The sequence below is a fragment of the Sarcophilus harrisii genome, chromosome 3 (assembly GCF_902635505.1).
Source record: "Sarcophilus harrisii chromosome 3, mSarHar1.11, whole genome shotgun sequence".
NCBI lineage: Eukaryota > Metazoa > Chordata > Mammalia > Dasyuromorphia > Dasyuridae > Sarcophilus > Sarcophilus harrisii.
In genome coordinates, this window is record NC_045428.1 from 328,635,214 (window position 1) to 328,661,231 (window position 26,018).

Genomic DNA, 26,018 nt, shown 5'->3' on the forward strand with positions numbered 1-26,018 from the left:
TCCCGCAAGTACTGTATGTAAGCTATTCCTGGCATGTTCCACAGTACAAAAACACGGTCCATCTTTGCTGGGAGACACAGAGAGGTTGAAAAGTCAAGCCCATTGGAACAAACCTTGGGTTTGGAGGTGAGTCAAATGCTTATGCAAGTCTGAGATCTCCCTCAGAGAAAATCAGGAATACAAGCAAAACACACACAGTATAAGGGAATTTGGAGATAAGGATAAAAAGAGAACAAGATCTTTCCAGTACATACCGTCTTTATGCGAAGGGCAGTATTTATTGTGCAAGCACATGCCCTTACAGGGAGGAAATCTGTTGCAAGGACTTCATCACCTGGGATAACCTTTTATGGGGTTTCAGACATATGCTTCCAGGCTAGGTCAGGGAGATGGAGCTTGGGTTCAGCTCATGAAAATCTACCCAGAGACAATGTGATACAGTAGAAAGAGCACAGGCTTCTAGTCCAAGGTTCAAATATTGATACTTATGACCTGTGTGAACCTAGGCAAATCACTTAACTTGAGGGATTTGGACTAGACGATGTATAAGGTCCTTTCTGGGTCTAGTGTCATGATAATTTAACCTGGCAGGGACCAAGGCAATCCCCTAAGACTGCAAAACAATTGCAGATTTGCACCCATAAAGAGAGTTTTTCCCTAGGAATTTTCCTATACCCATGAAATCACAAATTCAATCCAAAAAATGGAAATATGAGCCAATGGGATTCTGTTACTTGGTGATCACTATGAGGGGAGTTGGGGCTAGAAACTGATAATTTAGGGAGAAAATATGGGAAGTCTATGCTTATGTCAATACTAGAAGAGGAAAAGATAACAGGAAAGAGATATTCATTTAGAAAGGTACACTTTACAAAGTAAATTTTAATTACATCTTTTGTTTTTATATTCTCTATAATTTCCTCCCTGTATTCCTCTGCTCATCCCTCCTAGAAAGCCCTAAAAACAAGAATATGAATTGAGATAACATACTAGATAGAACACAGAACTTGGAATCAGGAAGACCTGAGTTCAAATCCTTCTTCAGGCACTTACTAGCTTGGGTGGCCATCAGTAAGTCACTTAATCTCTGCCTGCTTCAGTTTCTTCACCTGTAAAACGGAGCCCACAGCCCTGTCTTCTAGGGTTATGATGTGGATCAAATGAGTTAATATATGTAAAACTCTTTACAAACTTTAAATAATATTTAAATGTTAGATAATAATGATGATGATAAAAATGAAAAAAAAAGTAGTAGAAAAAAAATTTCACAAAACTAGTAAATACATGAGAGGGGAAAAGTTGATGTTATATACACTGTAACACCCTTGTGAATCTTGATCTCTACAAAAGAGTGGTGGGGAGGAGATGTCTTCTCATGTCTCTTTGTTAGTACAAAGTTTGTTACTGATAATTTGGTAACAACTAATTTTCTTTGTTTTGTGGTTGTTCTTTCCATTAACATTGTTGGAGTTATTGTATATTGATTTTCTGCTTCTGCTTGCTTTACTTTGAAGTAGTTCATGCTTCAGTGTATTTATCATATTTATTGCCACAGAACATTATTATTCCATGATATTCACATACCAAAATTTGCTTAGTCATTCCTACTCAATGAATATTTTGAGTCCTATTCTTTGCTACCACAAAAGGGGCTGTTACAAATATTTAACTAATCATGGAGCCTTTCTTGTCAAAGATTTCCTTGATTTATACATACATGCATATAATATATATATATATATATATATATATATACACATATATGTGTGTGTATGTATGTAGATGTCTAGCAATACAATGAATCAAAGGATATGGCCATTTTAGCTACTTTATTTGAATAATTTCAAATTCCTTTCAAGATTGGGTTGTAGTAATTCATAGTTTTACCAACAATACAATTGTGTATTTGTATTTTGAAAACATCTCCAAAATTGACTTCTCACAGGCACTACTGTGCTGGGCAATAGGACCATAAATACAAAGAATGTTAGAATTCCTAGTCACATTGAATTTATATTTGAATGAGAGGGATAATATTATATAAGATAAATTAAATATACACACACACAAATATACAAGGTGCATATATGTACCTATATGTATATATGCATGCACATCTAGAGACATGCATGTTTGTAATGGAAATTTACTTTGCTTGCTTTCTTGGGGAGAAAAGAGGAGGGAGGGTAAGAAGAGAGATTTTTATTTGAATTTTTAAAAATTTTAAGAGTTACAGCTCAAACCTCATTTTCCAAACTAAATTTTATTGATTTTCCCAAATGTTAGTGTTTTCTTGCAATATGTGTGTGTGTGTATAGTAAAGGTTTCATTCAGAAATTGGTGCTTGAGCTGCAACTTTATTTAAATTTTTTAAAAATTCAAATAAAAATCTGTCTTTTCTCTCTCCCTCTCCTTTCTCCCCCAAGAAAGCAAGAAAACCAAAATCCCATTACTAACATGCATAGTCAAGAGAAACAAATTGCAACATTGTCCATGTTTCAAATTCTATACTATGAATCCCTCACCTCTCTGGAAGTAGGCTGCATGGTTCATAATGAGCCCTCTAGAATTGTGGTTGGTCCTTGATATTGATCAGAGTTCTTAAGACCTTCAAATTGGATTGTCTTTTAAATATTATTGTTATTGTGCAAATTGTTCTCCTGACTCAGCTTACTTTATTTTGCATGAGTTCATAAAAATCTTTTTTGGAAGCCATCTCCTAGACCATTTTTAACAGTATAGTTTTCTCTCATATTAATTAAAATGCTATAATGTGTTCAGTCATTCTATAATGGACACTTCCTCAGTTTCCAACGCTTTGTCACCACAAAAAAGCATTACTATTAACATGTTTGTATATATGGATCCTTTACCTCTTTCTTTGATGTTTTTGGGGGTATAGACATAGTAATGGTATCAGTGAGTCAAGAATGCACACAGTTGAATAGCTTTGGGAATATAATTTCAAACTATTTTCTAAAATGTTGGGATCATATCATAGCTCCATAATAGTACATCTGACATTCTCTATTTTTATCAACTTTGCCTATTTGATGGGTGTGAGAGGGAATTGCAGAATTGTTTAAATCACATTTCTTTATTGTTGATTTAAAACACTCTCTGTATGGTTGCTGAATTTCTTCCTCTAAAGACTGCCTATTAATATACTCAGACCCTTTATCAATTAGAGAATGGCTTTTATTTTTTATGAATTTAAATCAGTTCCATATATATCTTAGAAATTAGACCTTTATCAGAGTTACTTCCTACATAGACTTTACCCCCCATCTATCTTTATCTCATAGTTTTAGCTGTATTGGGCTCTGTTTGGGCAAAACTTTTCATTTATATAATCAGAATTGTCCATTTTACCTCCTGTCACCCTCTGTATCTCTTGTTTGGTCATAAACTCTTCCCCATCTATAGATATGACAGGTAATTTCTTATTCTTCTCATTTGTTTATGATTTAATTTTTTATGTATAAGTCATATACCATTTGGAATTTATCTTGTGTATGGTGTGAGATATTGGCCAATACTTAGTTTCTGCCAAACTGCTTTCCAATTTTTCTGAAAGATTTTTTTTTATTGTGAGTTCTTGCCCTAAAATCTGGGGTCTTTGAGTTTATCAAACACCAAGTTACTGTATCCTGAACTGCCTCTTAACTGAAAAGAGGTAGAGGTAAGGAAGAAAAGTATCCCAGATGTATAGAGAGTCAATACAAAAGTATGCAGAAGGAAATGGACCGACATGGTTTAAATACATTGAAGCCTCTGGAAATAAGTGGCATTTCAGTGGGACAATGTAACTGTGAGAGATACCTATGACTATGACATGTAACTTCACTATGGGTGTGAAAATGTGCTTATAATAACAAGAAATAATCTGGAACTGAGAGGTGATAGTTATTTAACTACTTTATACTTTTCTGAAATTCAGTCTGCATTCTGATATGTCTTCCCAACCAATGTTCCAGGGACTGTGCCACAAACAAAAGATAAAAAGAAAAAAAGGTCTTTAAAGTATTTTAGCCTCAAGGAGCTTCTGTTCTGGTATGAGGGAATAATATGAAAATATACATAGTTGTTAGAATGTAAGCTTAGAGAGAAGATCCTGGCAGTGATGGTTGGTGTGTGCAATAGGGAGGAGTGGGTTCAAGAAATGCTTCCTGCAGAAGGCCTGGAGATGAGTCTCTGATCGTCAGAGCTTTCTTCTTCTGGTTTTTCTGATACTCATTACATTTCCTTTCATGAAGGAATTTATCCTCCATGACTCATAACAAATATATTATTTGCTCCAAGATATTAGCTAGCAGATTAAGCCTATGTTGCTTTTTAGAGTTTTCAGCTTGGCTCTCTGAAAAAAAAAATCATGTTACTCTTTTAAGATCACAGGATTTAAAGATCATATAGTCTAACCTTCTCTTATCACATTTGGGGAAACTGTATCCCAGAAATATTATATGACATATATATATATATATATATATATGCATTTTACATGAATGAATATATCATATATAAAAATACACATGAGTCATACACATACATAGAGAATATCCCAAAAGTCTTGGTGAAATTTTAAACTTTAATAATTTCAGAATAAATGCTCCAAACTTCCATAAATCAACATTTGAAAGGTTAATTATTTAAAATTTTAAAATATTGATATCTTTCTTATTAAAATTCAACATGGTAAAATTCTTATGTCTTGAGCTATCCATCACTCTAGCTGATTTTGACCTTTGTAAAGACTTTCATCGGCTGCTGCTCAATGACTAAAAGAACTGCATTTATAATCCTAGTTGTAGGATCATCCAAGGAATGAAGTTTTGATGCGTATACAATAACTTTGATATGACCTACAAAAACAAAGCCAGATAGAGATAGACTATTTGGCTTTTTTCTTAAGGAACTCCTCTACTAATCTATTGATTTGAGAAATTGTCTTCATAGAAACTATAGCACATGAACTATGTAATGAAAGGGTGCCCTGCTTTGTTCATTTTTAAAAATGCTACTCAAAATTAACAAAACTACAATGAGACAATATACCAAAATTTATGGAATGCAGACAAAGCAGTACTTAAGGGAAATTTTATATTTCTAAACACTTATATTAATAACATAGAGAAAGAGTAGATCAATGAACTAGGCATGCAATTAAAAAATACAAAATAAAAACCAGCAATTAAACACTAAATTGGAAATCCTAACAAGCAAAGGAGAGAATAATAAAATTGAAGGTAAGAAACTAATAACTAAGACTAGAAGCTGATTTTATCAGGAAAAATAGATAAACCATTTGTTAACTTGATTTAAAAGAAGAAAGAAGAAAATCAAATTACCAGGATCAAAAATGAAAGAATGAATTCACTACCAAGAGAAGAGAAAATTAAAGCAATTATTAGGACCTATTTTGCCCAATTATGTGCAATAAATCTGACAATCTAAACAAAATGGATCAATATTTATAAAAATAAATTGCCTAGATTAACAGAAGGAATTAGAATAAGAAACCTAATATCTTAGAAAAAGAACTTGAATAAGCCATTACTGAACTCCCTAAGAAAAAATCCCCAGGGCCACATGAATTCACAAGTGAATTCTATGAAACATTTAAAGAACAATTAATCCCAATGCTATATAAATTATTTAGGAAAATAGGCAAAAAAGAAATCTTACCAAATTCCTTTTACAACAAAATATGATGCTGATACCTAAATCAGGAAGAGTGAAAACAGAAAAAGAAAAGTATAGACCAATTCCCCTAATAAATATTGATGCAAAAATTTAAATAAATTTTAAATAAAATATTAGGAAGAACATCACAACAATACATCACAAGGACTATATACTATGACCAGATGGGATTTATACCAGGAATTTATAACTGGTTCAATATTAGGACAACTATGAGCCATAACTGACTATATTGATAACAAAACCAACAGAGATCATATCACACTAGATGCAGAAAAGGTCTTTGGAAAAATACAACACCATCCCTACTAAAAACACTAGAGAGAATAGGAATAAATGAAGCTTTCCTTAAAATGATAAGTAGCGTCTACCTACAATGATCAGCAAACGTTATCTGTAGTGGGGATAAGCTAGAAGTCTTTGCAACAAAATTGGGGGTGAAGTAAGGATGCCCATTTTTAGCACTGTTATTCAATGTTATACTATATAGCTATAGTAAGAAAAAAAATGAAAACATCAGAATAGGTAATGAGAAAATAAAACCACCAATTTTTACAGATAATATAATAGTATATTTAGAGAATCAATTAAAAAACTCATTGAAATAATTAACAAATTGGTGGAGTTGTGAACGAATCCAACCATTCTGGAGAGTAATTTGGAACTATGCTCAAAAAGTTATCAAACTGTGCATACCCTTTGATCCAGCAGTGTTACTACTGGGCTTATATCCCCAAAGAGATCATAAAGAAGGGAAAGGGACCTGTATGTGCACGAATGTTTGTGGCAGCCCTCTTTGTAGTGGCTAGAAACTGGAAACTGAGTGGATGCCCATCAGTTGGAGAATGGCTGAATAAATTGTGGTATATGAATATTATGGAATATTATTGTTCTGTAAGAAATGACCTACAGGATGATTTCAGAAAGGCCTGGAGAGACTTACATGCACTGATGCTGAGTGAAATGAGCAGGACCAGGAGATCATTATATACTTCAACAAAAATACTATATGATGACCAGTTCTGATGGACCTGGCCATCCTCAGCAATGAGATCAACCAAATCATTTCCAATGGAGCAGTAATGAACTGAACCAGCTACGCCTAGCAAAAGAACTCTGGGAGATGTCTAAGAACCATTACATTGAATTCCCAATCCCTATATTTTTGCCCACCTGCATTTTTGATTTCCTTCACAAGCTAATTGTACAATATTTCAGAGTCTGATTCTTTTTGTACAGCAAAATAACGGTTTGGTCATGTATACTTATTGTGTATCTAATTTATATTTTAATACATTTAACATCTACTGGTCATCCTGCCATCTGGGGGAGGGGGTGGGGGGTAAGAGGTGAAAAATTGGAACAAGAGGTTTGGCAATTGTTAATGCTGTAAAGTTACCCATACATATAACCTGTAAATAAAAGGAGGCTATTAAATAAAAAAAAAATTAAAAAAAAAAGAAATAATTAACAAATTTACCAAAGTTGCAGAACATAAGCTAAACACATTTAAATTATCAATATTTCTGATATCACCAACAAACCCCAGGAACAAGAGATACAAAGAGAAATTCTATCCAACTGATAAATGTAAACAGGCAGTTTTCAGATGAAGAAATCAAAGATATAATTATATGAAACAATGCTCTGTTGATTACTATTGATTAGAGAAATGTGAATTAAAATAACTCTGAGGTATGGCCCCACACTTATCAGATAGGCAAAAGTGACAGAAAAGGAAAATAATAAATGTTGGAGGGGATGTGGGAAAACTGGGACATTAATGAGTTGTTAGTAGAGTTGTGAACTGTTCCAGCTATTCAGGAGAGCAATTTGAAACTTTGCCCAAAGGGCTAAAAAATCCTGTGTACCCTTTGATCCAGCAATACTACTACCAGTTCTATATTTCAAAGAGAGAAAAATAAGAAGGGAGAAGGAAGAACTTATTTATACAAAGATATTTATAGCAACTCTTTCTATTGATGCAAAGAATTGAAAATTGAGGGGATGTCTATCAACTGGGAAATGAGAGAACAAGTTATAGCATATATCATATGATTGTAATTAAATATAGCACTATTGTGCTATAAGAAATGATGAGCAGAAAATCCTAGAAAGATGCATATGAACAAATATAAAGTTACGTTAACAGTACCAGGAAAACATTATACATGGTAAAACCAATATTGTATAGTGATCAACTATGAATGACTTGGCTATTTTCAGCAACACAATGATCCAAGATAATCACAAAAAAACTCATGATGATAAATGTTATCTATCTCCAGAGGAAGAACTAATGGAATCTGAATGAAAATCAAAGGATACTATTTTTCAGTGTGTGTGTGTGTGTGTGTGTGTGTGTGTGTGTGTGTGTATGTGTGTGTATTTCTTGGTCTATATTTTATTTCACAAAATGACTAAGATGGAAATATGTTTTAAATGATTACACATATGCAACTTATATCAGATAGTTTACTGTCTCATGGAAGGGAATAGGAGAGAGAAAGGAAAAAAGAGAATTTGGAACTCAAATTTTTTTAAAAAATCAAATGTTAATTTTTACATTGTAATAGGGGAAATGAAATATTAAAATTAATAAAACTGATTATAAAACTAAATAACTAAACTCTCAAATATTTTTTGTAAGTTTTTGGTATTTATACTTCTGATATTATTAAAACCAAAAATGCACTAAGCCTTTTGAAACAACAGATGTGTGTGTATGTGCACATGTGTATACACATATATCTATATACACATAAACATATATATCTATATGCATGTATATACATGTGTGTTTATATGCCAGCTACTATGGGAGCATGAAAGAAAAGTATATATATCCCACCTCCTAATCTGAAAATTAATTTCCAAAATATCTTCAATGAGTTTGATGGTTTTCTGAATAGTCTGTTCATGATTCATATTTATATAGTGTTTTAACTTAACAAATTTCTTTATAGATGTAGTAATGGATATCCCCCACATGTAGCATAAGGGTATCATTGTGTAGCTCAAAGATAGAGTACACATTCTCAATCTTTTCTCTCCCCACCTCCCTTTCTTCTCCAAGGCAGAAGTAAGAGGCTTTGGCCACAATCTTGACCAGTCTGCTCTCTTCAGAGAGGGGTTACTGAGCTATTATGCTTAATTGTTCCCTTAAGTAATATTAGTATAGCAGATGTGTTTTCCACATTCAAAGTTATCCTTCAGAAAACCATTTATTAATGGGGAGAAAGGAGGACCCCAAGGCATGATCCCTTTCCCACTGAATGCCAGTTCCATAATGGCATAGTAAGTAGAAAAGCAATCCATTTATCCAAATGAACTGGATATAGGGACATGTTTAAGACTGCCAGCCCTCTCTTCTTCTTCCCAGTCTTATTTTCTCTTCAGTAACCTGAAGTGGAATTAGTATTGTCCATCTTTCTCAAAGTTGGAACCAGAGTTGTCCAAATTTACTATAGAACCTAAAGCAATTCTAAAACCATAAGAAATTGGTGATTCAAAAGCCTGGCATTCTCTTTTCTTCTACTTTTCATAACTCCTTGCCCCTGATGCAAGTACAGGGAATTGATCTACCCAGTGAGGAGAGTCCCCTATCAATGGGTTGTGGGGCTCAAATTACCTATATATTACCTCATTTGAGCCTCACAACAACCTATTTATTCCTATTTTATCATATGATAATAGATCTGGAACTGGAAATAATCTCAGAGACCATTTAATCCTATCTTCTCCTTTTTGCAAACAAAAAAAATATTTATTTTTATAATAACTTTTTTATTTTCAAAATAAGTGCAAAGATAGTTGTCCACATTTATCCTTGTAAAACCTTGTGTTCCCAATTTTTCTCCCTCCCTTCCCACCATCCCTTTCCTTAGACAGCAAGTAATCCAATATGAGTTAAACATGTGCAATTTTCTATACATACTTTTTTTATATTTATCACAGATAAGAAATTTATAAGGAAGGAAACTGAGATTTTGAAAGATCAGGTGATCTTTTAGAGCTAGTGTCTGAAGCAAAATTTGAACTGCCTTCATAACTCTTAAGTGCAGTGCACTCTATTCATTGAGGGCCATCTCCAGTCATCTTGATCTATATCTTGCCACTAGACCCAGATGGCTCTGGAGGGAAAAGTGATGCAGGTGACCTTGCACAGCCCTCTCTCACTTAAATCCAATTCACTTGCATGTCATGGCATCACCTCCCTGATGTCATGGTCCTCTTCAAGAAGGAAGGACAAACAACAACCCTATTCAACATACCATGGATGTTAGCTGGTATAAGCACCCTGAGAGACCTGAATGCTAGCATAAAGAATGGTCTTATTCAGGCTTCTTTTTTAAAGATATGTATATTAGGGAGACTTACCCCATTGTCTCTTGTTCTGGGGACAATTGACCGAATAAGAGAAGAGAACATTTGTTCAAACTCATTTGTCATCACAACCTAATGTTAAATGACAGTCCCTGGGTCAAGTTTAGGGGAAGGGCCACAAATATCTCTAACCAAGTAACCACTGTTTTAACAATTAAATATTAGCTCATAGTTATATTAAAATGCCTTATGTTTTGCAAAGTGTCTTTCTAACAGCCCTGTTAGTAGATAATTTTAGTATTATGATCCCTATTTTAGAGCTGAGATCCTCAGGTATAAAGAGACTTGCAAATAGTTATGCAACTAGTAAGCATCTGCAACAAAATTTGAAGTGAGGTCTCTTGACTCTAAGTCTCAGCATTCTATCTAATATGTTATTCTGTCTCTCAATAATCATTTTACTGTTTATTTTTATGTGTTGGAAGTGACTAGCTTTCTCCTATTTATTTTGACCCTTAATACCAATGACTCTCATTCTGATCATATAAAAATTATAATGGTGTGATTTGAGAGACATAAGTTAAGATGGAGGCTCAAGGATCTGACAACATTCCATGCATACTCTCCTTTGGTAGAAGTTTATTCTTTATCTGCCTATCAGTGGAAAGTAGAATGTCTGAAACAAACTCAGCCAACTAGGTAATCTACAAAATAAGACAAAATAACCTAAGGAAACCCACCCTGCTTGTGAAAAACAAAACAAAACAACTGACCATCTCCTTTCTTTGTTTAATAAAGATTACCAGAACATCCTAAAATTAAAGCAAAGCCTTAATGAAGTTTTTAAGAAGGGGGAGGGAGAAAGGAAGGTAGGGAGAGAGAATGAGAGAGAGAGAGATAAAAATAAAGAGAAAGAGAGAAACATGAGAGATAGTTAAAAAATAAAGAGAGAGAAACATAAGAGAGAGATAGTTTAAAAAATAGAGATAAAGTGAAACATAAACAGAGAAAAGGAGAAAGATAAAGAGAATTAAAATTAGAAAGTGAGAGAGAAACATAAGAATTAAAAATAAAGAGAAAACAAGAGAGGAAAGAAAACAGAGAAAAAAGAGAAAAAGCTAAAAAATAAAGAAAAAGAGAGATAAACATAGAGATAAGAAGAGTTAAAAGAGTTAAAAATAGAGATAAAGTGAAGAGAAACAAAAAAGAAGAGAGTTAAAAATAAAAAGAAAGTGAGAGAAATAAACATAGGTAAAAGGAGAGAGACTTAAAAATAGAGAGAAAATGAGATAAACATCAAGAAGAAAGAACTAAAAATACAGTGAGAGATAAACAGAGAAAATAAGAGTTAAAAACAAAGAAAGAGAAAGTGAGAGAGATAAACAGAGAGAAGAGAAAGGGGAGAGGGAGAGAGAGAAAGAGAGAGAGAAAGAGAGAAAAGAAGAAGAGAAAAGATTGGTGATTGGTATACCTCTAGTCATACAGATGAACTAGTGATTAGGAATTGCCTAATCTCCTTTATCTAGAACATAATCACCTCTATATGATCCTCGGAAAAAAAGGGCTGCCCAGGGACAGTTAGATAGCACAGTGAATAGAGTACCAGTCCTTGTGTCAGAAGGACCTGAATTCAAATCTGGCTTCAAACACTTAATACTTCCTAGATGTAACCCTAAGCAAGTCATTTAACTGCAAATTCCTGGGAAAAAAGGCAGAGACTAGACCTATGATTTCATTAGTATATAGAACTACTAGATTAGGAAACCTCTATCAATGAAGGTTGTCACTTTGCAATTTTGAGCCTTTACTATTTACCCAGGATATTGAAAGGTCAAATGTCTTGACCAAGGTGATATAGCCAGTATTTTTCAAGGGCAGAATTTGAACTTAAGTCTTTTTAATTTTAAAATTAAGTGTCATAGTGGGTAGATGCTGAGCCTGGAGTCATGGAGATCCGCGAACAAATCCAGTCTCAAATAATTGTTAGTTATGTGATTCTGGACAAGTCTCATAATTTCTATCTACCTCAGTTTCCTCAAATATAATATGGGAATAATAACAGCTTCTACTTCTCAAGGTTATTGTGAGGATCAGCACAGTGCCTTGGCATATAGTAAGCATTAACAAATACTTGTTCCCTCCTCTCTTTCTATTCCTGGTACTATATTGCTTTCCTATGAGGTCCTGTGGACATAAGATACTAAAAATCATGAATCTGAGAATAAGGCCATTCTGGAATTGGTGGGCCTTCCTAACAAACACTTTCTCTTTTCAACCCAGGAATAGTAAATACAAATTGGAAAGTATTGGTCTGGAAACCATGTTAAATCTATAGAGGGAACTAAGGATGTTAAGATTGGGGAAAGATGGAGGAATAGGAAATGTAATCTCTATCTTCAAATATCTGAAGTGATATTATGAGAAAGGAGAATAAGACTTACTTTGTATGGTTGCAGAAGACAAAAGTAGAATTAACAAGTGGAAGTTACAGGGAGATAGATTCAGACTTACTCTGAGTAATAATTGCTTAAACATTTGAGTTGTCCATTTCAGCTCAGGAGCATAGATCTAATGTTGGAAGGGATTTAAAGGCTATCTAGTCCAATTATTTTCATTTTATGTTGTTGTTCAGTTATTTAAGTCATTTATGACTCTTTGTGATCCCATTTGGGGTTTTCTTAGCAAAGATACTAATGTAGTTTGCCATTTCCTTCTCCAGTTCATTTTTACAGATGAGGAAACTGAGGCAAACAGAGTTAAGTGGTCACACAGTCAGTAAGTGTCTGAAGATATGTAAGTGTCATAGGATATGAATTCAGGTCTTCCTAACTCTAGGTCTGACCTGCTTCATTTTACACATAAGAAAATAGAGGCTCAGACAGTGATGTTGAGTGACTTGTTCAATGTAATTAAGAAGCAATAGGATTTGAACTCAGGATTTCTGGCTTCTGATGCAGTTCTCTTCCCACTTTCTCCAAAGCTTTATATTGCTGGTGTCAGGGGGTAGGGTAGGGCAGTGAAGTATGGGCAGAGGTAGTGTGGAAAATTAAATGGAGACTGACATCTTTGGTCAGAAATGATACAGAAGTGAATATATTTTAGGTAGAGAGTAGACCAGACAAAGCCTGAGGTTTCTACCAGCTCTGGGATTCTAGGAGTCTGTGGTTATCCTTGGTAAAAGATAACTTGTCCCTTCAAGCAGCAAGCATAGCGCCTGGACAAACAAAGCAAAGTAAACTGATTTCTTTTGCTTTATTGGAAGGGGAATAAAGTAACTCAGTCTGAGCCCACAGTATCAGTAACAAAGCTAAGGAGAAAGCATGGTAGAAATGGTCCATGACTATAACTGGGCATCAGGGTCAGGGCCAGGGCAGAGAACACATGTCACTAATGACATAAAAGACAAAAGCCTTGGGGAGGAAAGTTGCATGAGTTATGTTTGTGCCCTGTCTAGTAGTATGCTTCCTGGTCTAGCAGACTTCACTGGTTTACAATTTCTTCTGCTGGTTCTGCCTTCCCATTTTTGTCTTAACGTTTTGGGTTTTGTCCCTGAGAAATCTTGATTTCAGACTTGGGAAGATTTCTGGTTTATACTCTTTTGGATTCTTCCCTTATTTCCTTAGTCATTGGAAGATTGTCCCTTATCCCTAATGACTGTCCTAATTATCAGTATAAATGGGGTCCTTTTCTAAGAGGTACATCCCTCAGTCATTGCTCATGCCTGTATTTTAGCCTGGCTTTTGCATTTCTGAATATGAATTATACCACTGACATCAGAGCAAGACCAAAGGCAGGGCAATGTGGAAGAAAGAGCATTGACTTAAGAGGTAGAAGACAGATCAAAGCTTCATCAGTTAATGTCGCAATAGTCACCACTATTCAATTTCCCTAATTAAAAACTCTGACATTCTCCTATATTATCATTACCTCTCATCATTTTATTTCTATTTATGCTTCACTTCTCCTAAAACTATCCCATGACCTCATCAAGACTTTCAATCTCTCCATTCTTTAGAACTTTCTCAGGCATGGCCTCTCCTCTGGTTTTCTCTCTCTTCGATATCAAAACTATATTTATCCATTTCAATTCTACATTTTCCTCTGTTCCAGAATCGCTAGTTCCCTTGTATTGACATTATTCACTTGCCAAACCTTGGCCCTGTATAGTAGCCAAAGATAAATAACATCTAGATAATACCTACAATGTGCTAAGGACTTTACAATTCTTATCTCATTTGATCCTCACAAAAACCCTAGGAAATGGATGCTATTATCTCCATTTTACAAATAAAGAAACTGACCTGCAAACTGATGTTAAATGACTTGACTGGGATCACAAAAGCTAGTGTTTTAGGCAGCATTTGAACTTACGGTTTCCTCACTCCAAGCCATTGTGCCATCTAGCTGACTCCTGCCATATGCTTTCTTTACTCCTACTCATGAACCATTGAATGAAGCTGGAGGAAGCTACAATATGGCTGTGTATGTTATTAATTCAAATTATTGTAACAGGCCTTGGCAAATGGGGGCCCAGCTGTCGAACAGCAATCCAAGGCAGGCTTTGGTGAGCCTTCTGGAAAATGCAGGATGATGTAAAATCAAGGGATACTGCCCCAAATTCAGAGGGTGCACAGGTACTGAGTGCAGCTGGGTAGTGCCTAGAAGTAGGATGAGTTCAAATCCAGTGTATCATAAATATAATTCTCTTCCCAGAAGCAGTTATTAAACATTTACCAGCATGCTTCTGATCCAATCTAACATTCTCCTTTTATAGATGAGGAAACTTAGACACATAGAAGTTCAGTTACTTGCCCAAGTTCACATAGGCAATAAGCAGGAGGATTCGGATAAGAACTCTGGTCCTGTACTAAAATTCCAAGTTTTCTTTACTGTATCATGCTGTTCTCTCCTAATGAATAAGGAAATAATTTGAAATTATTAAGGGCTACATCAATATAAGTTGATATTATTTTTAATTATGAAATGATTAAAAATCACACACTTATTTTCCATCTGTTTGAGGTGAGAGAACCTCAAAAAATTTGTGGTTGAATTTAATGAATGAAGAATTGTGGAATATTATTGAGAACACATTGGAGGCTTTGTAAAGAATGAATCTTCCTAAAGAAGATTAGGTGGATACCCAGCAATAATAAAGCTTTCTTTTGTTTTTTAAGTGTATGTTTCTGATCTGCTGTCAGTGGTACCTAACCTTAAAAGTGGGTATCAAATAATGATGATGGGTTTTCTTTGAGACATCCACACTCTCAGCTGTTTTCTTTTGTGACCAGAGTATTAATGAACTATCTATACAAGATTAGTGGTAAATTGTGTGTTTGTTGACCAGAACAGAAAGAACAGATTCACACAAGCTAACAAACCATAATCTCAATTGTAGAGAAGATCCAACATATTGAGCTAACAAACCACAAAACAACATTCATACATCAATTGGTGAAAGGTGCTTTGTTAGGCTCCTAGATAGGACCTATCATACCTTCAGAATCCCATTGGATTTATACTCAAATCTAGATTGAATATTCTTTTCTGGTATTTCTGGTGATGGAAATTAGTTTATCAACAAGACAGCCATTGTGCTAATGGTAGCTTAGGGGTTTCTAGGCTGCTCTTTCAATCCCAAAAACCTAAGTCAAGAAGTAGATGAACGGTTACCTTCATATAATTTTAGGACAAAAAAAGGATTTATGGAATCTCCTCAGATTCAGATAATCCTGATTTTATCCCTTCTGTTGGTGTTATTCATTTATTTATTTTGCCTCTGTTGACTTAGATTTGGAACCTATATGTTCTAGATTTAGGCTCCTTGATGGCAAAATTATGTCTGATTTCATTCCCACTTAGTTCCTATCATAGTACACTATACATAATAAGAAGTTAACAAATGTTCCCAGCAGGTGACTCACTGTGCTGCTCAGTTTCCAGAGAACTAGGGAAGATACCACTGCCTCCTCCAAATCACTGAGTGGTGACTAAAATTCATTAACCAAGGGATGTAGCATTTCATACTCTACTCAGAAGCTAAGATTGGAACTCAGCTGTTCTAGGAGAGAAACCTTAGTGACTTATAATTCTAATGAGCTGCAAATAATTGAAAATCATGTAACTTTTCCTGAGAGTAAATTTTGATAGAGATGGGGAAAATAACAAGAGATCATTGAGTGTCCAAAGGCAGAAAGATGAAGGTAATTGGCAGGCAAAGATGGGGGTGAGAATGGGACAACAGCGGGAGAAAGGATTTAGAAAAGATGACACTGTTCTGCCTTAGGGTGAGCTCTGGTCAACTCTCTCCCTTTTCCCACCTCACCATTCAATGTTGTACTCAAGATGCATTCAGAATGAGATCTCTCACCTGGCCATAGCTAGGAGGATTTGATTTCTTTGCTTGCTTTTATGACTTACCTTTGATCTAGACTTTCTCTCTCTCTCTCTTTTATCCTCCCAGGGAGGGGGGGCAGCCATCAGGAAGTGAATTAACTGGGTCAGCAGAAGTTGAGTTTAAAATTTCTGTGAATAAAGAACTCTATATATTCAATGGCTAGAATATTTTGTGAGAATTTAGTTTACATCTTATAATTGAAAGCTGAAGCTCAAGAATCAGAGATTTGTAGTCCAAGCAGTCCTTTCCCTCCAACTCTAAAAATCCTTCTTATCAAAATAAAATTGGAGTTAACAAACAAGCAAGCAAGAAAGAAAATAAAGGAAAAGAAAGAAAGGAAAAAGGAAAAAGAGAGAAAGAGAAAAAGAAGAAAAGAAAAAGAAAAGAAAGAATAATGACCAAAACAACTCCCCCCCCCCAAACAAAAAAATCAGGGCATCTATCCTCCTAGCTTCTGGTCAGGGATGGTAAATATGGGAAGTAGAATATGCTTCATTGTTAGGCAGCCAAATCTATTTAGATCATAGGATGTCAGAATTGGCCCTAAAATGGAGAACAAGGTTGAAGAAATGAAAGATGAAGACGGAAGACATTATCTCCTTCGGAATTTTCCAAGGGCTATCCCTATCAGTAAGAGACTTCATTGGGTAAATTTGGGGGTCTGAGGTTAGAATTCATCACCCATGTTTTTATTAGGAAGACAAGAATTCGACATATTGACCCTCAATCCCTGAATGTCTGGGAACCCACTTTTTCGGATCTTCTAACAGGAGAAGGGGGAAATGTGTTTGGGCAGTGGAGTCGCTGAGAGAAAGCAAATGAGTGCATGAAACAGAGCAAGGGCCAAACACCCTCTAGGAGAATAGCTACCATTTCATCCTTAGGGGCTAGGGCTTGGGGGAGGGCAACACCGAAGCCCTCAAGTTAGATGTCAATTCTGCCATACTTATGGAGGGGTGTGAGCCTGCGTGTTCAGGAAAGAGAAATATAGAAAAACAGTTAGCCTCTGTTAATATTTGATAGGCAGCCAAAGCTCCTTTGTTCCCAAACTCAGTGAGCTACCCGTGAAAAAATAAATTGCTTTTCAAGAACATTCATCACAGCAAGTGGCTCATTTCCTTGTCCTCAAACAACCCCGTTCCTAGGCTCCTGCTCCCATTGAAAAGTACTCAGATGTAGTAAAAAAAAAAAAAAAAAAAGTTTTGGGGGTGGTGCTGGTGTTGCTGCTGGTGGGGTGGAGGGGGAAGGCAGGCAGAAAAGAAACAAACATTTGGGGGTTTTGGTCTGTCTTGGTGTATTTTGTCAAACGGAGTCTCTTCTTGCTGGGCTTTCCCCTTAGAGAAAAGGCTGGGTGCCTAATGGGGGATAATTCCGAAACACGGGAGCAACCGCGCTGACCCATATGGAGGCCACGGCCCTTCCGTGGCCCGTATATTAATGTCCCAGCATCCAGCGTGGTGCTAATAGTTAGCTGATTAGTGGCTGAACAGTCTCTGGAAGTCTTTATGAGGCTAATGAACAGATTTTTCTTTGCCTTAATCACAAGTCTGCCTGCAGGAGAACTGCCCCGGTAACTGTGATACCAAATGGAATTAAGAGGCTCGCTAGGATCGGGAGTTCGGGAGCAGCTGTTCCCAGCACCGAGCATTGGGCCATTTCTAAGCCTGGTTAATAGGTCTTGTGCCAGAAGCTGGGGGATGTGAAGGAGGGGAAGGTATGGGGGAAGGGCAAAGGAGAGGGGAAAGAGAGATGGAGGGGGGAGGAAGGGAGGGAAAGAGAGAGAGAGAGAGAGAGAGAGAGAGAGAGAGAGAGAGAGAGAGAGAGAAATTCTATTTCCACCCTCCCCATTTTTTTCTCCCTAATTTTCTCCAGCCCTTGAGATGAGGAGCTTCTCCCCACCCCCATCCCACCCCAGCCTCAAACTAAGTGGAGAGCAGAAACCACCTGGCTCCAACCTGTTGTGTCCCTTCAGGCAACTGAGGCCCAGAAAAACCCTCACATTTACTAAGTGATCTGCACATTTCATTTGCTGCTTTTGGAGAAAAAGAAGGAAAAAATGCCAACATAACTTTATTGTTTGGGTTTTGGAAATAGATACTGACAATTTTTTAAAAGCTCCTTTTCACTCCCTACTAAGAATAGCCTAATTTATTCATGCTTTCATTTGGCCAGGGAAAAGGGAGGGAGAGGAGGGGGTACCGAGGACCAGGCTGGCTGGACTCCCTTTTTTATTCACACAGATGAAAGAGTGCTAGCAAAAAGGCAGAGGACACTCTTTGCATTTAAAGGTGCTCCTTCCACCCGGCTCTCCCAAGGAATGACGGGCCTGCATTGCAGCTGTTCTCATTGGCTGGCAGGCTATGCTGCGATGACCCCTGCATTTTCCCCGTTTTCATTGGCTGGCCTGGACTACAAGAACAGTGACCCTCCGCTCAGTGCCCCCGGGAAGGTACACACTGGAGTGTAGATTTATGTGGAATGGAAAGTGGGGAGAGAAGACAATGCAGAGCCTTGGAAGGGAGATGCCAGTCCAGGTCAGGCTTGCACAATCATAGGATTTAGAGATGGAAAGGACCTTAGAGATCTTTGATCCCAACTCCGTCATTTAATAGAAAACTCTACCTCTTGGGTTTGCCATGTGGAGAGAAGTGCTGGTCACTTGGGGGCAGTGTGGCATAATGGAAACTGGATTTAAAAACCTGTGTTCCAGCTCCATACCTTCTCCTCAGTAGCTCTGTAATCCTGGGGAAATCTTTGGACCTTATCTTTTCTCATCTGTAAAATGAAAGTTAGTAGATTGGGTTATCTTCAAGGACTCCTTCACATATGACATTTTGTGATTTATTGTGTACAGATTGGAGAGACTGGGACATTAGATTTAGTATAAGAAAAATCTGTGTTTGAGACCAAGTTTTGTCACCTAGTAAAGTGATAATGGACAAATTGTTTAATCTCTGAGCCTCAATTTCTTCATTTGCATGACCTTCCTCCCAGATAATGTTCGAGGAAAGCCTTTCTTAGAACTTCAAAGCAGTAATTTCTAAACTTGTAAAAATCATGCAATAGTTTAAAAAAAAGATTTAAGTACATATCCCCAAAGATTTACTATTCATAAATTATAGACACATATTGTTCTACAAATAATTCCATGCATTATAAAAATTTTGCCAAAATAGAAATTAAAAATGAATGAGATGAAGATGCAATAATCCCTAACTTTGTCAGAATCATGCATTTCTATTAGTTAAAAAAGATTTAAGTACATATCTCCAAATATTTGCTATTCATAAATTATAGACATGTATTGCTCTGAAAATAATTCCATGCATTATAAAAATTTTGCCAAAATAGAAATTTACAAAGAATGAGATGAAGATTAAATTGTATTTGAATCTAAACTCAATAGGGCAAGACTGAAGTTTATTGAGTAGAGGAGTAACAATCAGATTTGAGTGTTAGGAAAGTAACTTTCCTTACATCTGCTACCTAGAATGGGGAGATATTTAAAGCAAGGAGAACAGTTAGAAGATTATTGCAAAAGTTCAGGCAAGAGAGAATAAGGGCTGGAACTTGAGGAGTTGGCTGTGTGAGGGGAGAGAGGAGAACAGATGTGAGGAAAGATGTAGAAACAGAAATGAAATTTGCATGTGTTGGAGGCAGTGAGATGAGGCACAAGTACTTTTGACAGTAATCAGGAAGTTTAGAAGTTGTAGAGTAAGGCGTTTTTGTTTGTTCGTTTGTTTTTTTGGGGGGAGGGAGGGAGATGACATAGGAGTTTGTAATTTGTTATAGCACATCCATGCTTGCTCACTGGAGCCCACTGTCCCACCCAAAATGAAAAGGTCCCAAACAGGGCTCTTGCTTATCCACTAGTCACTGTCCCCAAAATGCAAAGTTATCTTTCAAGCCTTTTTCTTTTTCTTTTTTTTTTTTTTTTTTTGACTGAGAGTGACAGGATTGGGGGCTGAGAGAGGAGGAAGAAGGAGGAGGGGCTACTCAAAGTTTATTAGTTTCTTTGAGTACACAGGAAACAAAGTTGCTAAAGTTGTTAGAAGGCACATAGGTGATTTTGAGAATAACAAGTTTTTTTTTTTTTCTTCATTTTTGGTGTTTTGCTTTTTTCCCCTTTAGAACACACCTACACCCCCACAATCACACACATACTTGAAGCAACTTCCTACATAACCAGCCTGCCTAATTTAAGGAAATAAGTGGGAATAAGTTAGGAAGGACAGCACTCCAGAATGGGGAGCAGCCGGGAGGTGGAGTTGCTCGGGCAGAAGGTCTAGCTCATGTTGTTACTAAGGACCCTGAGTCAGTTCATAGATTATCATGCCATGAGCAACCTGGAAAGTCCCTCAGTTCCCAGAGGATTACAATTCTTTCGTATCTTCATGAATAGATGATTCAACTTCTCAAAGAAGTTTGCCCTGCAATGGCCTGAATCTGAGCCTACCCTTATTTCAAGGGCTGTCTGCTTTCGATACAAGGTGATCTGGGAAGCAGAGGGTCGGTATATTGGGGAAGGAGATGATTTTCTCAGAGGCACCTGCATAGGGCTCCTGAGGATGTCAGAGAGTGCTTAGACCTTCTCGAAAGGCTTATGCCTGAATTAAAAGCATGAAAGTTTATAATTCACAGAGAGGGGGAAGGGGCAACGTGAGGAGAATTGAGAAGCAAAGGCAGGTACGGTTACCTGAGGAACAAGCGTCATGTTTGGTTAAGTGTGGGAGGGTAGGCTTTGTCTTCCCACATTTGGACAGGTTCATCACATACACGTTAAGGCCAGAGCACAGTCTTCCAGAAGTCCCTGGCTTCTTTTTTGGGGATCATTATTCTAAATAGGAACTACTATTACTATTATCCTGACTGAATGTAACAATAGAGAATATTTCTTACATAATGCTTTGAAGTTTGCAAACCGCTTTACATGCATTGTTTTATTTGTACCTGACATTATACTAGGTGCTGTAAGAGACACCAAGGGATATAAGACCTGATGCTTGCCTTCATGGGACTTAAAATTTAGCTGAGTAAAGAAGATGTATACATAAAGAGCTACCAAGATAAGGCAATATCTTGAAGTTGAGGTGGTTAGGAAAAGGTACACGGAAGGGGTGGTACTTGAGCTAGAATTTGAAGAATGGAAAGACTTCTGATAGGCATGAAATAAAAAATTAATTATGTCCATCCAATGAGGTAAGCTCTGTAGCTCAAGTCAACCCTACTCATAAAGTAAAAACAAACAAAAAACTAAGGAGAGCAAAGGGACCAAAGAGATGTGTTGTACCTGTCAGCCTGGAGAAACATGAACTCTCAAGGTCAGAATCCTACATTGGGTATGTCTTTATCTTCCTTCTAACCTTCCATTAACATGGACAGACTGCTGTAAAAATTACTGTACAGGGTCCTTCATTCAACAGAATATGAAATGGAAATATATCAGCTGGTGGGACTTTCATCCTTATCAGATTCAAAGACCATGTTCCTTCTGTGAGAAGGAGCCAAAATCCAGAGCCTCTAACTCCTTCATCTAATGACTAGCCCATAAGACTACTAGTCAGAAATCTGCTATGAACTATTTTGTGTATCCTGTTCTTTAATGCCTACTGCTAGGAAGAGTGGTTTAGGAGTTATAAACAGCCTCTGGTTGTCCAGGTATAAAGGAGGGATCTTCTTTCTCTTTATCCCCTCCCCTATCCCCATATTGCCCATCCTTTGTGTGGGTTCCTTGACTGTTCACACTACTTGGAGGAGATGGGAATTAGCAATTCTATTCCTTCCAATGAGATGGAGGACCACCAAGCTTGACCATTTGCCCTAGTACTGTGTCCTCCAGGCTTTATCATTTACCCTAGCTGTGTACTCTACAGAATCCATATCTCCAATCCCCTTCCCATTTACACTGTCAAATACTAGCATCAGACTACTAGTGCAACCTAAAAACTCTGGACAAGATGCTGGGTTTCTGTGTGCCTCAATTTCCTTATCTGTAGGAGTTGGAACAAATGGCCTTAAGGCCTCTTTCAGGTTTAAATCTGTATTCCTGTGACCCAAGTTTCTCTGAACTCTTAGACTTATCACCTCTACTACTGTATTATAGGCCTTCCAGACTTTCCATGAATCCTAGAGCATGTGTTTTTTGTTTTGTGTGTGGTCTCTTAGAGTGTGAGTCTCTTGAGAGCAGGGACTGTCTCACTTTTTAAAAATTATTTACTATATTTTTTACATTCTTTTTGTTTTAAACTTTCAGTTCCAGATTCTCTCTCTCTCTCCTATTCCTCCCACACACACTGAAAAGGTAAACAATATATTAATCATATATTGAAATCATGCAAAACATATTTTCATATTAGCTATATTGTAGAAAAAAGCAAGAAAATTATACTTTAATTTGTATTCAAAGTTCATCAGTTGTCTCTCTGCAGGTGGATAGCATTTTTTCAGCATGAATTTTTTTTCTTTTCTCTTTTTTATTAAAGTTTTTTATTTTCAAAACATATGCATGGGTAATTTTTCAACATTGACTTTTTCATAGCCTTGGTTTCCAAATTTTCCTCTCCTTTCCTCCACCCCTTCCCCTAAATGGCAAGCAATCCAATATATGTTATACGTGTTAAAATATATCTTAAACCCAATATATGTAAACATATTTTTACAATTATCTTGCTGTATGAGAAAAATCAGATCAAAAAGAAAAGAACATGAGTAAGAAAATGAAGTGCAAATGAACAACAATTTAAAAAATGAGAATGTTATGTTGGGACCCAATTCCCACTCAGTTCCCACAGTCTTCTCTGTGTGTGTGCAGATGGCTCTCTTCATCACAAGATCATTGAAACTGGCCTCAATTATCTCATTTGTTGGAAAGAGTCATGTCCATCAGAATTGATTGTTGTATAATATTATTGTTGCCGTTATAATGATCTTCTGGTTCTGCTCATTTCACTTAGCATCAGTTTATGCAAGTCTCTGCAGGCCTGTCTAAAATCATCCCAACTTGAGTCTTTTAGAATTGAGTTGTGTCACTATATTGATCATGGTAGCCAGTTCTTTTATAGTTGATCATTATTACATTTATATCACTGCTCATTTTTCAATGCCTTGCCACCACAAAAAAGAGCTGCTGCTGCATAGTGTTTTATCCTTTAGATCAAAGTTGTATATATGCATATATACATATATATAGGTATGTGTAAATCATGTTTTGTATGTACTTTAGAAAAGCAATCTCCTACATTCCAAAGTCATGTGACTAAGGCTTACTGAAACAAGGTAATCCAAGGAAGAGGAGTCTAAAGTAGATGGGGACTCAGCAACTAGTTCTCATTGGTTAATCCATATTAACCTTCACAACTTTAAATTTATGAAATAGTGAAGCCACCATTAGGGCAGCTAGGAAACATAGAATACTGGGCCTGGAGTCAGGAAGACCTGAATGCAAATCCAGCCTCAGACACTTAAACTCTTTCGCTTCAGTTTGCTCATCTATAAAAATCAGCTGGAGAAGAAAATGGCAAATCCTTCAGTACCTGTGCCAAGAAAATCTCAAGTGAGGTCACAAAGAGTTGGACACTACAGAAAGGACTCAACAAGAAGAAAAAGCCACTACATGATAGACTGGGATTGCAATTAGATACTTTCTAAAAACCGTCGAGACTGACACTTACTTAGTACTCCTCTCAGTGGCAAGGAGGATTCCACACTACTAATTGCCAGTGTGAATATGAAACTGGAAGAGAATTCATTCTTCTTATTGAATAGGTCCAAGATAATGGCTTGCAATAGCATTTGTTGGTTAAAGATAGGAAGAAATGAAAATAAGTTCGTTGGGGGCAGAACTTTATTTTATTTGTTTTTAGAGTTCCTTTAGCCTAACATAATGCTTTGCACATAGTAGTCACTCAATATGGGTACATTAAATAAATGCATATATGTGAATAGTCACAGGTTTCACTGGGCCCTAGGCTAACATGTGCATAACCTTTGACATTCTGGCTCAGTGGAGATAAGTCACTTGCCAAGTCACTCCTTTACCTACTCTATCTTATTCTTAGTCAAATTGGATTACTAGATTTTTTTCTTATCTCCTGTGTTTTGTCCATCTCAGTGCAATCTTGTAGACCACCTCCAGGCCTGAAATGTATTTCTCTCTCTATCTGTTGAAATTCATCTTTTCTTTCAAAGTCCAGTCTAGGAACCATTTCTATTGTTAAATTTTTACTGATACCCCTAGGGAAGACTTTTCTGTCTCTACAACAATTGTACCTTAGTTTTACTCTCATCAAATTCTCTCTTGCATCATCATTATTTGTATATTTGTCTCTCTCATTAGACAATAAGCTCCTTGAGGTCAGGATATGTTATTTTGATCTTTGTTGCCTCAGCAGTACTAACTTATAGCAATATTACAAAGCCAACTTGATAAATGCCATCTGAACTGAATATATATATAAGTTTACCTGTGTTTGTGAGTTTTGATTTGAGAAGGATCAGAAAGATTCCTTGTTTCCAGATCTCATCTATCAACTTAAGGCTTAAAAGCTTACCATTAATAATTCACTCTTTTGGCTCAGCATTGCCTGTCTAGATACTCTTTTAAAATGTTGCTGTTTGTTCCTCATTTGGGGAGAGGACCAATCAGGGCATGACATCAGGAAGATGTCATGACTTGTGTGTGAACAGAAGTGAGACAGAATTGTAAAAAGCCATCCAAGATTTAAGCATCCAGCATGCCATAGCACTTGGTTTCAGTTGCTGGGGTAGAGATCTCTTTAACTCACCTGCTCTGTTTTAGACCTGTCAGTTATTCTCTACCTGCTTTAGCCCATCTGCAGAGACAGTTTACTTGGTTGTGATCACCTTGCATGTTACAGTTTCTTGGAGCCACAGGTGAGAGTGGAGTGCCAGCCAGGTGGATAGGAAAGGTAGATGAGCAGCCCAGAAAAGAAAAGCCCCAAATTATATGCACATATATGTATATATGCATATATATACACATATATATATGTGTATGTAGTTCATCATGTGTATGTAGTTCCAATTTTTAAAATATGACTTTTTATATTTAAATCCATTTAGGGGCAGTAAGATGATATACTTGGATAGAGTGCTGACCCTGAAGAAGTCAGGAAGAAACATCTTCATGAGTTCATATCTAGTCTTAGACACTTATTAATTCTGTGACCTTGGGCAAGGCACTTAACTCCGTTTCCCTCAGTTTCCTTATCTATAAAGTGAGCTGGAGAAAGAAATGACAAACAAGTTTAGTATCTCTGCCAAGAAAACCCTAAAAGAAATCAGAAAGGAATGGACATGACTGAATAAAAATATTTAAATCACCTTTTTTTGGAATTTGTTGTAGTGTAAAATGTTAATTAAGCTCTTAACTAATCGAAATTAATTGATTTTCCAATTTTCACAACTGTTCTTGTTAAATAAGTTCTTACCTAAGTAGTGTGTGTTCTTGGCTTTATTACACATTGGATTATATAATTGGAGTGTATCTGTTTCTGACTCTTATTCAGATGTTCAATTCATATATTTTTAATTCTTTTTTTTTTATTAGAACCAGCTAGTTTTGGTGTGTTTA